The sequence below is a fragment of the Mustela nigripes genome, chromosome 2 (genome assembly GCF_022355385.1).
Source record: "Mustela nigripes isolate SB6536 chromosome 2, MUSNIG.SB6536, whole genome shotgun sequence".
NCBI classification, from domain to species: domain Eukaryota; kingdom Metazoa; phylum Chordata; class Mammalia; order Carnivora; family Mustelidae; genus Mustela; species Mustela nigripes.
Window position 1 is genome coordinate 33,143,365 of NC_081558.1, and position 13,675 is coordinate 33,157,039.

A 13,675-nucleotide genomic window follows, 5' to 3' on the forward strand; every position below is an offset into this window, starting at 1 on the left:
AATTATCATATACATCTCTCAAGGCCATGGGGAATTATAAATGAGACATATTATTGTGGTATTACTTCACGAATCTTTAAACTCCTCCCAAAGGTGGGGACTGTTGTTTTTCAAAGTCCATTGTAATTGCCTGGCACTAGCACCGGGTTTCTACAGAACGGGATGGCCTGAGGCAGTTAGTCATGTGAGGACCGAAGGCCTCCATGAGTTAGGTTAGAGACTTAGACTACCATGCAAGTAATTGAGGCCACACAAGGCCACAAGACGGCGGGGATCTAAATTAGTGCACACACTAAAAAGGCACCCTTGGATTCCTCAAAGAGTGGCATTTCAGAGCCCAGGGAGGGGACACTGAGGACCCAAGGTCACAAGGTAGGTATTGGAAGAAACCTAATAGAACCAATCATGGACTGTCTCTACATGCAAACAGACACTGGAGTTTTCACAGAAAGCAAATACTCCAAAATTGAGATTTTAAGTAAAAATACAAAGCCCTACTAGGTGTCAGTTGCCTTATTAGGCATCACAAACACGTTATTCTTAATCTTTTCCCAAACTTTAAAATGGCAGACATTATAAATCCTATTCTGTGGGGGACATTAAAGCCCAGAGAGGTTCCATGATTTATTCTGAGTCCCGTAGCTCGTACGTAGTAGAATAAAATCTGAACCAATGCCTTCCTCCAAAGCTTGAATCCTTTCCACTCCATGACATCCTGCCTCATGTTCAATATATACTACCTCCTTGAAACATTAATTGCCTTAGTCACTTTCTCCTGGGCTTGGCTAATTTAAATTTTGCAGCCGACACAACAGCTGCTGGAATGTGATTCAAAGAGCTTCAGGGCTTCTCTCAAGTTGAAGACCTCAGAAGGATTATGGAAGGGGAACAAATGCAGCTTGTCTCCCAAGAAAGAGGTAATTCAGACTAAGCAAGGAATCAGGCTAGTCTGCAGGCTACTCCCCCTGCCAGAGCCACGGGAGGTCAAGGTTGACAGGAAATCCCCAAAGAGAAACTGAGGTGTTCAGCTATACACTAGGAAGGTTGCCAGGAAATTAATTTTTTAAGGAACAGGCTTAAGTGCCATGAGAAGCACAGGGCTCTTGATAAGGGCAGAAAGGCAAGCCCACTGCCCAAAGTCTGGCATCCTCCTTCCAGAAAGGAAGTGGCACCTTCCATTTCACAAGCTTGGTAGTGTCCAGCTGGGGGCTCCCTTTCATAACCAGCATTCTCCAGTCAAGATCCTTTCCATGGTAACAACGGCCATTTACTCGGCATCAGAAATGAGTAGGATTTGCATGTTCACACACGTGTGCATATGCATGCATGTGCGTACATACATGCCCCCATGTGGACTCAGAAGCTGAGATGGAATCAAGAAAAATCCAGAGAAATGGGCAAAGGCCACATGAAAATGTCCAATGCTAAAATACAGAAATGCCAAGTCTTTTTTTTTTTTAAGGTTTTATTTATTTATCTGACAGAGAGAGATCACAAGTAGGCAGAGAGGCAGGCAGAGAGAGGGGGAAGCAGGCTCCCCACTGAGCAGAGAGCCCGTTGCAGGGCTCGATTCCAGGACCCTGAGATCATGACCCGAGCCAAAGGCAGCGGCTTAACCCACTGAGCCACCCAGGCGCCCCAAGAAATGCCAAGTCTTCAAAAAATAAAATTTGAAGTTATTTTAAGGTACAGAAAAGCCCAGAAGGTAAAACAAATGTCTTTTTTTTTTTTTTAAAGCTCAATTGCTTTTATATTCATAAAAAAGAGCCAGGAATTCATGCTGTCTTTAAATTAGGATAATCATTTCAAGTCTTTCTCTGTTATTGCCAAGTTGGTGTCAAAGGAGACTGGTAATTTTGTCTGGGACGGAAAAGCTATGGAGCGTTGGAGGTTAAGCAAGCAATTAATCCAATATTGACAATGGGGTTTGCTGATAGACTGACAGGCCATGTGTGATCTGGCTCCTAACTACCTTGCACTTCTACCTTGTATTAGCCATTTTCACATTAGAAAGCCAAGTCGGAAAGATTTGTCAAGGGGTCAGAGGATCTGGGTTTTAAGGGCTCTAGAATTTCTATATATGAGGGGATTACAATAGAGCATGGAGAGAGTGTGGAAATTGGAAGAGGAAAGCTGAGAAAATTGTCGTAAAGTATAAAAATCATGAAGCTATCCTTGGATTGTATGCATGTGTGCCATGGCTTTAAGGGGCTGATAGGCCCATGGGCACACTTGCTCCTTACTCGCCCAATGTGACATTGGACAAGTTAGCTAACCTCTCCAAACCTCAGAGATCTATCAACATTTATCGAAGACCTACTCTGCATTGGGCGTTATCTTAGACAATGAAGAACCAACCAGTGGTGAACCAGAAAAAGCTCCCACTCTCGGAGACCTTACATACAGGTAGGGATGGAAGACAAAAACATAAATACATACTATAATTCTTCATAGTGTTAAGCTGGATAAGGAGTGACGGGGGGAGAAGGAAAAGGCTATGTTCGAAAGCGGTCATCAAAAAGGTTTTCTGTGGGAATACGGGTGGCTCATTTGGTTAAGCAGCTGACTCTTGATTTCAGCTCAGGTCATGATCTCAAGGTTGTGGGATTGAGCCCTGAGTCAGACACTGCACTGAGGTTGACACCTGCTTACTATTCTCTCCCTCCCTCTCTCTCTTCCCCTCCACCCCCTCACATTTGCTCTCTCTCTCTCCCTAAAAAAAGAAAAAAAGGAAAAAAATAGTTTTCACTAAGGAGGAAACAATTGAGCAAAGAATTGAGTGAGGCAGGGGTTCTAATCTTTCGTACTTCTGACACTGGGGGCCAGGTAACCACGTGTCCTAGGGCTGTCCTGTGTATGTAGGATGTTTAGCAGCACACATGGCTTCTACCCACTGGATGCCAGTAGCAATCTCCTCCATTGCAACAATCAGATATGGCTCTGGACATCTGCCAAATGTCCTTGTGAGGCAAAACTGCCCCCATGTGAGAACTACCAGAGCAGAGTAAGGGAGAGAGCAATGGAGTTGTTCGTGGGCAAGTCCTCCAGGCCAAAGGAAGAGCAAGTGCAAAGGCACTGAGGAGGTGGGATAAGCTGGTGGTGTGAAAGAACGGGAAGAAGTCCAGATGGCTAGATGGCTGAGGGTTGAAGGTAGAGTCGAAGAAATGATGAGGGACTCCATCATGCAGGCTCTTAGAGACAGCACTGAAAGGTTTGGAATTTGAGGAGCAAGAGAAGCCATTGGTTAGAGCAGGGAAAGGATCTGAACTGACTGAAATCTTGAAAAGATCACTCTGGCCCTTGTGAGGAAGACGGATCCTAGAGGGTAGAATGGAAGCAATGGAACCACTCATAGATGCTCAGGCAACTAGGGGAGATGCCGGGGCCAGAGACTGTGGTGATGGTGATGGCAACAGGGATGCACAGAGGTCGCCAGATAGAGGTTAGAGTTCAACGGAAGAACACCAGAATTCAAGGATGTATTGGATGGGAGAAGTAAGGGGAACAGAAACCAAAGTAGTGAGGGACAGACTTAGTGGGGATGCTGCCATTATACTGCACTGGGGAGGACTGGGCAGAGCAGGTTTGGGTAGAGGAATCAATAGTGTCAACTTGGATATGTTGACCTTGACACGCTTCTTCAGCATTCAAGTCTGGGGAGTGGGCATTGCACAGTGCTTGACACATAGCAGGAGTTGAACACATGGGGCGAGAAGAAGTTGGTGGGGGGCAGACACACCTGGGTAATCACAGTATAGAATTATTCACCTTACAAAGTCTTATAAAGTGTTCCTTTAGATTATGCCCTTCCCTTACACATTTCAATGAAGACAAATTTGGAAAGAAAATTTTGTCCATGTCATTCACCCACATCTTTTTGTTCCCAGCATTTTTGTGATAAAATGGGATCGTTGAGAGAAGGAATTACTTGTGTATCTGGGATCTATCACCTGTGAGAAGCTGGCTTAATCTTCGTAATTGTCCCTGTATTTATCTGTTAGACAGTAAATCAGTAGCCGAGTTAATTGGAGTCAATCTCTTGATGATATTTTTCTCTATCGTTTTCTTATATTCCAAAAAAAGTTGCACCCCAGAGAGAAGGATCACAGACTCTGAGATGTTGAGTATAGAGAAGAGTGGTTTTTCAAGGAGTTTAAGGATGATGCTTATATTTAGAACAAGCTGGGCTCCCTGTTGTTGAAAAGAGAAATTGCTATTGGTCATTAATTAAATACACCCCTGCTGCTTCCCTCCATGGCACAGGCTGCGTGCAAGGGTCCATGTGCAAAACACCTCCACTCAAGGGGGTGGCTGCTATTTGGGGCACATACCTCTGCAACTGCAGGGTTTTGCCTCTCATTTGCAATTTTTTTTCTCTGCCCTTGTCCATACAGCACATCTCTTTCCCATTACTAGCACATGGAACTTTAGTTTTAGATTCTATGGACCAGGGGTTGGCAAACTTTCTATGAAGGGCCACATGGTATATATTTTATACTTTATATATATATACCATAGAGACTTTTCAGGCTCTACGGTCTCTATTGAAATGATAGGACCCCACAACTGTGGCACAAAAGCAACCATAGATAACATGCAAACAAATGAGTGGGATACATTCCCCCCAAAATTTTACGTACAAAAACTGCCCATGGGTGGGATTTGGACCCATAGGCTGCAGTCGGTCAAGCTCAGCTCTGCAGAATTAATCTTTTTCAGGTGACACCGAGTCATCTGTAGAGTGACTTTCATGTATACATGAGAGCTCATATTAAGGCATTCATTAGAATACAGCCTCCAGATCTGTTGAAAATTTATAGTAACATGTAGTTTGAACTACAGTATTTTTTCCTTTTGGGTTTAATGTTAGAGACTTAAGCATTGGTAATTCCAGTAGCACACTGGAAATACACCAGCTCTATCTATTACTACAGTGAGACAATATAACAAATCTCCCCCCAAACTTAGTAGCTTCAAACAACAACAACAGTGTATCAGCTCTCCAAAATCTATGGATCACCTGGATGGTTCTGCAAAGTGGGCCTGGTTTGCTGATCTTGACAGGGATGCTCACCTGTCTGCAGTCAGCTGGTAGGTTGTCTGGGGCTGGCTGGTCTCCCCTAGCCTCCATGAGGATGACTTGGTTCTTCCCCATGTCGATTCTCATTCTTCAAAACATGAGCTGGGGCTGGTTCTCTTGGCATGGCTGAAGTCTGAAAGTAAGCAAGACCAGTTATTTCAGAAAACAAGTGATGAATGCAAAACCTCTTAAAACTGAGACTTGAAACTCTTGGGCCATCTTGTCCACTATATTCTTTTGACTGAGGCAAACCACAGGTCCAGAATCATATTGAAATGGGACTATAGGGTTTCAGAGCAGAAGGGATGAATATAGAGAGACCAGCGCAGCCTGTCTACCATGATGGCCACTCCAATACCATGTTTCTAGTGGCATACCTTCTCAGGACTGGAGCCCTTCATGGTATCATGCAAGCAGGGGAAGAGTAGGAAAAATCAATTGGTTGATTCAGATTCTTTGAAAACCAGTATGCTGTTATATCAATTTTTCATTTTTTTTTTAAAGATTTAAAAATTTTTGGGGCGCCTGGGTGGCTCAGTGGGTTAAAGCCTCTGCCTTCCGCTCAGGTCATGATCCCGGGGTCCGGGGATCGAGCCCCGCGTCCGGCTCTCCGCTCAGCCGGGAGCTTGCTTCCTTTCCTCTCTCTCTGCCTCTCTGCCTCCCTGTGATTTCTGTCTGTCAAAATAAATAAAATCTAAAAAAAAAAAAAAAAAAATTTTTTGAAGTAATCTCAACACCCAACATGGAGCTCGAACTCACAACCCCAAAATCAAAAGTCACGGCCTCCACCAACTGAGCTAACCAAGCATTCCCCAATGTTTCAAGTATTTGGAACAGCTGAAAGATGACATTGCTTCTGTCCTCTGTTTAACCAGGCATGGGAAAAGTAATTTCTAATTACAAGGGTAATCACCACAGGATACACTTTTTTCCCCAAATTTAGTACTTACCAGAGACAGGACGCCTTAAGAAATAAAATGCCATTAAAAATACTCTATGGGGGTAGGCAAATAAAGGAGGAAATTTTCAAAAAACAAAAAGGTTATCATCAGGAAACAAAAACACAAAGCATTGTGTTCCTTGCTGTCATCTAGACAGTCCTCCTGTGGGCACAAAGGGCTTTGTGTTTGGCCACCTGGGTGATCTGGACAAAAAAAAAACTTCCACCTGGAAAGTAAATCAAAGCCGTTTAACTTCTTTTGTAGCAAGCTCCATGGAAACTGTTTTCATTCTAACCCTTTGGTTGCAAATACCAGACACAACCATGAGCTGTATAAGGCGTTAAAAACAACACGGTATTATAAGGATGCAGGGTGCATCTCAGAACCCAGGGACAGAGATGCCGTCAGGCTTCTGGAGGAGGCTGGAGAAGAACCAGGAAGCAAGATCGTCTTCTCTCTTTTTCATCTCTGCCTACTTGTGAGTCTCTCTCCTCAGACGAGGGATTTCTGTTACCTACCTCACGTGGTTAGGAAAGACGGAGTGGAAAATGGCTGTCCCATTACAGCAATGTTTTTTGTTTTCCTTAATTCAGACTGAACTAGAATGTCTGAGTCCTAAGTCCACATTCCTGACAGAGTGGATTTTATTGGTCCAGCTTGAGTCAGAGCCCCTCCCCCCAATCATCTGTGACCAGGGTTAGAAACAATAAACATGGAGCCTGAAGGCACCAATTCTGTGACTAAAAGGGGACTTAAGAGGTAGCAGGGAGGGACGCCTGGGTGGCTCAGTTGGTTAAGCGGCTGCCTTCGGCTCAGGTCATGATCCCAGCGTTCTGGGATCGAGTCCCACATCGGGCTCCTTGCTCAGCAGGGAGCCTGCCTTGCTCAGCAGGGAGCCTGCTTCTCCCTCTGCCTCTAGCCTGCCACTCTGTCTGCCTGTGCTTGTGCTCTGTATCTCTCTCTCTCTCTAACAAATAAAAAAAAAAAAAAAAAAAAAAAAAAAAAAAGAGGTAGCAGGGAGTTACACAGGCAGGGAGTTAGCCCCAATATGCTTAGAATAGAAATTCTTCCCAGCAGTGCCTGGCTGGCTCAATCAGTAGAACATGTAACTCTTGATCTCGGGGTGGTGAGTTCAAACCCACATAGAGATTACTTAAAAAAATAAAAAAGAAAAAAGGAGTTCTCCCCAGGTTTCAATGAGTTTCAGTGAGAACGAGGAAATAGGTTGATCTGGAGGTATCATAAAAAGGCATTCTGAAAAACCCTCTTGATTCTGCACAGTCCCTCGATTTTTATGTTCTCTTACTCATCATGCACTAACGGCTGTTAATGACCTAACACACTGAGAAAAGATTATTAAGAGTTCACTGCTCTCTTTGGCAATCCCCAGCAGCAGACCCTGAGTCAAGAATTCCAAGGCAAATAGTTCTTTTGGGAGGTGATCCCAGGCAGAGCAATGCATGAGTAGGAAAATGAGACAGACACCAGAAAGAACCAAAGAATGGTGGCTTAAGCAAATGACCAATATCATCCACTGATGCTTAATCCTGCTGGGAACACTAAGAAACAGTGTTGGTCATATACCAAAAGCCTGAGAAGTATTGGTTGAAGATCACTAGGTTTGGGACATTTAATTCCCTGGCACTGCCAGCCTGTTGCTCACCATAAGAACTGGCTCCACTGGCCAAAGAAAGTTCACAGGCACCGAAGGTCAGGCTCTGGCCATGGGAAGTCCAGCTACTGTGCACGGCCATAAGCAGCGAGGGGACTGGGTATGATGAAGTACGGAGGGGCCACCAGGTAGATGAGGCACAAGATCTGACCTACTTCTAATAAAGGTCCACACAAGAAGCGAGGGTAGAAACAGTGAGGCTAATCAGAAATCTATTACATTAGTCCGGGCTCAAGATGCTGGTATGTGGAAAGAACATTAGTGGTAAGGATGAAGAGAAGAGGTTAACAGGTGGTGAGGGTTATAAGAAAGCCTACAGGAATTACTAATGGCTTAGAAAGTGACAAGGAGGGTGCCTGGGTGGCTCAGTGGGTTAAGCCGCTGCCTTCGGCTCAGGTCATGATCTCAGGGTCCTGGGATCGAGTCCCGCATCAGGCTCTCTGCTCGGCAGGGAGCCTGCTTCCTCCTCTCTCTCTCTCTCTCTGCCTGCCTCTCTGCCTACTTGTGATCTCTCTCTCTCTGTCAAATAAATAAATAAATAAGTCTTTAAAAAAAAAAAAAAAAGAAAGTGACAAGGATGGCTCTGTTGGTTTTTGTTGTTAGGAAGGGGAAGATATTGTAGGCCAAGCATCAGCCAAGACATCGGCAAGTGCCAGGACATGATGTCCTTTGGTCTGGGTGCATGGGAGCTCTGGGGGTTTGGGGGTAGCTGCTGGAAAGTGAGGTGGGGGTCTGGCTCTGAGAGGTGCACCCCACCCTGCCTTTGGCCCTGAGTGGCCACTGGATGCTTGCACAGGGCAGAGTGACAAGAGCAGGTCCGTGTTTGACAAGGTCACTTTGGACATTATGGAAAGGAGATGATCAGAGGAAAGAGTAAAGGGGCCAGGTTACAAAGAGAACATGATCTCAAAGGCAAGAGAGGATGAGGGCAGAAGCATCGACAGAGAAGTGACAAGGAAAGATCCGAGAAGCATTTCAGGACAGCAGAGCAAGAGTCAAAGGAGCCACGATGTGGGGCTGTGGGGCGGGGCGGAAAGAGAAAGAACCGGTCAAAGAAGGCTCTGGGGCCACAGCCAGAGAGGCAGTTCAAAGACAGGTCATTTGCTCTTCCATAGAGTTGCCAGATAAAATGCAGGAGATCCAGTTATGTTGGCATTTCAGATAAACAAAAAATGATTTAGGGGCATGAGTGTGTACCATGCAATGCTTAGAACCTGTTTCTGCTAGAAAGTTATCCATTGTTTGATGAGGGAGCGAGAGGCTGGCTGAAGACAAAGCAAAAGCTGGCGCCTTGCACCCCCTCTCCATCCGCTCCCCCTCAGTCCTATGCGTAGCATCCCTCAGGCAGCCCTGATTGCCATGAACAATAAGCAAATAGTTAACTTGCAGAGCTCACAATCCTGCGAGACAGGAGTCTCCCTTGGCTTACAAATGTCCTAAATCTCACTAACAAAGAGGATTGATAGCAGGATTGTGACAGCCCACCAAAAAGTCTCTCAACTATCTTAATGTTAATGGCTGGTCTAAAGATAACATTGATGAAGCCACAAGGGCAAGGTCTCGGTTGGCCTGGGACATCCTGGCACCTTGTAGGCCCTCTTTAGCATATGAAAACTCCACTGACACCTCCCTTCCCTTCACCTTCCCCCAACCGCAGGGTACATAACCTGCCACCCCTCACAACCCGGGCTGCCCCAGCAGCTCTTCCTGCCCACGGGTCCTGTCCCCGTGCTTTAATAAACCACCGTTTTGCACCAAAGATGTCTCAAGAATTCTTTCTTGGTCATCAGCTCCGGACCTCAGCCCACCGAACCTCACCTAGGTTCTAGAACTTCATCAGTTTATCTGAAATACAAATGTGATGCAGTCTCCTGTATTTTTACTTGCTACATTTGACGACCGTACTCTATTAGACCTCCTGAGATGGAGGTGTCCATGGGACAGAGGGCCCAGGTGGACACAGACATCCCATCTTGAGGGGAGAGGTGGTGGCTAGAAGTGCATGCCTGAGAATCACATCGAGAGGATGGTTCATACCTTTGGTTCTCACACTTGGCTGCATTTTGAAATCACCTAGGGAGCTTTAAAAAACAAAACAAAACAAAAGAAAACCCAAAACACTGATGATCCGAGTTTCTTATCTAATCAGTCTATGGTACAATCTGGGTGCCAGGAGGTTTTCAAGCCCTCCCCCTTCCCAGGTGATTCTGATACGCAGCAAAGTTTAGGAACCACTGATCTAAGCCATGAAAATGAATGAAATCACCAAAGTGGAAAAGAATGTGCAAGACGGTCCCCCAGGGAGCCCTCGGTGTCTGAAAGGCCCATGGGGACAAAGAGACAACAAGGGCCGGTGAGGCACAGGTCAGAGGGGAGGTAGCAAACACCAAAGAGAAAGGTGGAGAACAAAGAGGGAGTGGTCAGCTGTGCTCAGCGCCCCAGAAAGGGAGGAGGCGTCCAGCAGCATATTGGCACTCGACTCATCTATTAGGACAGATGGCTTTGTGGGCTCAGGGTCACAGGGGGTCCATGGGAAAGCCAAATTGAAGGGGCTGAGGAGGGAGTGTGTGAGAGATCAGCAAGGTGAATTCACCCACAGACTGGTTTGTATGCTGAGGCAAATCCATTACCTCTTATCTCTTTATCTGAAGAACAGATGATGGCGTCTTTCCTGCTAGACTCCGAGGACAAAAGCCAATAAAAAGAGAGTGCGGGGAAATTTCTTTAAGCTTGAGGTTCTAGAAAGAATACAACAGGGCGCCTGGGTGGCTTAGTGGGTTAAGCCGCTGCCTTAGGCTCAGGTCATGATCTCAGGGTCCTGGGATAGAGTCCCGCATCGGGCTCTCTGCTCAGCAGGGAGCCTGCTTCCCTCTCTCTCTGCCTGCCTCTCTGCCTACTTGTGATCTCTCTCTGTCAAATAAATAAATAAAATCTTTAAAAAAAAAAAAAAAAAGAATACAACAATGACTTTGAAACAATTAGTCCTGGCATCATTGCTTCCCAGCTCTGGGTCCATGGTGGAGTGGGCAGCCTGTGTGAGCCTCAGTTACTGCATCTGTAAATTGGGGCTAATCATACCTATCTCAAGGGCTGTTGTGAGGTATCCATGGGGCATGAAGCCCCTAGGAGAGTGCCTAAGGTGATGCAAATACAGGAGGAAGGTGACAGTGACAGTTGTTACAAGGGAAGAAGGAAGCCAACTCCAAAGGGGTTAAAAGATAGCGTCTACACAGAACACAAAGATTTCCTAACACAGGTTGTGGTTTACTTGGGAGATTTGTAGCAGAGTCTGACAAGCATGCTTTTCTCTTGGGGTGGGGGGTGGGGGCGTCAGGGGGAGGGGAGAAGTGCGGGTGGCTTAGAAAGGAACACAGAATGGATGAATATAAATGAGGAAACACAGCATCTCCCTAATTTACTTATTGGTGTTTCAGAGGTAATACCCTCAAGTCTTCCATCACTCCTAAAGAAATTTTAATTACCCTTGGGGATGTTTTCTCCTCCTCTTACCACTGAGAGAGAATCTGAGAACAGCCATCACAAATGAGCTTTGCATCTTTCCACCGTGGACCACCAGTGCTTGTTCCAATTTTCTTCCTTCCAGTGAACTAACTGCTTGGGCAAGTGAGAAGGCAGGCAGGATCAAAGCCACCAGTAATGGCTAAAAAGTGCCTAATTTGCCTACTTGTAGTAGTTAGCACTCCAAGTGGGTTTTTTTTTTTTTTTTTAATCTCTAAACCACCTTACACAAATTAACTAATTAGTCCTCATAATGCCTTTCAAAGCACGTATTATTATTTAACTCAAGGTTGAGGCTTCAGTGTAGGTGGACGGGGTGGGGTGGGGACTGAAATTTAAATCAAGGCCACCTGATAATGAGAAGTAATCCAGCTGAATATGTAACAAACTCAGGTTGGCTATAGGAGTCATGAACCATTCTCCAAGAATCCTGGGTGTTACGCCTCTGAAATTGAGCAAACTGCTTTGGTAGTCATCTGAAAACAATAAAACGAAATTGTTTACGAATACATCCACCATTTCAAAGAAACGTTCAAATCGGCAATTTGGGAGACAAGCAGGCTTACCCATGAATTATATCATAGGCAAAACAAAGATGGCAATATTCTTTGAAATTATTTTCACAGTGTCAAGATCCCAGCAAATTTTATCATTTGGCTTAGAGCAGCTTTTCTCAAGGTTGGCACTACTAATGCTTTGGGCCAAATACTTTTTTATTATTTTTTTTAATTTAATTAGTTAATTTTTTTAAAAGGTAAACTGTTGGGTCGCCTGGGTGGCTCAGTCAGTTGCGCGGCTGGCTTTGGCTCCGGTCATGATCCAAGGGTCCTGGGATGGAGCCCTGCCTCAGGCTCCCTGCTCAGCAGAGAGCCTGCTTCTCCCTCTCCCTCTGCCTGTAGTTCTGCCTACCTGTGGTCTCTCTCCATCTCTCTAATAAATAAATAAAATCTTAAAAAAAAAAAAAGAAAAGGTAAACTGTCTACCCCACACAAGGCTTAAACTCCCAACCCCAAGATCAAGTGTCAAATGCTCTACCAGATGAGCTAGCCAGGAGGCCCTGGGCTAGATACTTCTGTGTTGTAGGCTCTGTCTTGTGCCAGGTAAAATGTTTAGTGGCATCCCTGGCCTCCACTCACCAGGTGCAGGTAGCACTCTACCTCTTCCGCCTCCCCTAGCTGTGACCATCAGAATGTCTCTGGACATTGCCAGCTATGCCCTGGGGTGCAGAACGCCTGCTGGGTGAGAACCAGTGGCTTAGAAAAGAGGGTGAAGTATATCTTTCCAGTACAGCACACATCCAGAGGGCCCTTGTAGATTTACAGGAAAAATAAATTGCCCTCGATGGACATGGACAAAGAACTCCAGATTTTCACATAACGTAAGGGGCCTCGGGTCTACCTGCACCCTCAGGGCTCTTAAATGGTGTGCAAACGGTGAATGTTGCATTTTGACAACTGGAGGCCACAATCGCCAACATCACTCCCTCCCACCCTGAGAGCTCTGTTTGGTAGTGGCTGGAGCCTGAGCTGGGGGTGTCTGCCTGTGGCCTAGAGCATTTTTAGTTTCCCAGGCCTCTACTGGCAATGCTAATTTCCAGGGAAGACTTGCAGCCCACACAGGACATTTCTGGCCTTGGCTGCCTCCTCCAACTTTGCACCCTCAAATGCCAGATTCTCCCACTTTCTTAGCGGGCAGAGAAGCAGCTGAAAACTCTGTGGGCTAGTGAGAATGAGTAATTGGATATCAGCCGTTTAGAAATCAATTTCTCACTCTCCTATCCTTCCCCCATCCTTGCTCTCTCCCACACACCCCAGAGGCAAAGGAAATCTTGGTCTGTTTTACATCAAGAGGACAAAATCATGCACTTAAAAGGAAATGTAAAGGAATTTACCCGATGGCCGATAAAGTCATTGAATAAAGTATAGCACATCCCTATTATTCGTTATGGAGTGAACTGTGTACCTCCACAGTTCCATATGTTGAAGCCCAACCCCATATGACTATATTTGAAAATAGGGCCACTGGGGAGGTAAAGTTGAGTGGGGTCATAAAAATGGAGCCCTAATCCAATAGGACTGCCGTCCTCCTAAGAAGAGGGAGACACACCAGGAGCGCACCTGCACAAGGGGAAGACCGTGTGAGGACACCATGAGAAGGCAGTCCTCTGCAAGGCCGGAGGAGACTTCTCACCAGACACCCATCCTGGCACCTTGATCCTGGACATCTAGCCTCCACAACAATGAAAAAATAGATTGCTGCTGGTTAAGCCACCAAGTCTGTGCTATTCCGAGCAGACTAAGACACTCTAGAATAATTTTCGTTAATTTAAGAAAAAAAGAAAGTCAGGGGAATTCTCACTAACCTGGTGAGATCTACAAGATGTATGATGTATTGAGTGGGAGAAAACAACACTGCCACACAATATGTACCTTATCGTGCACTTGTTACATAGACAAAAACAAT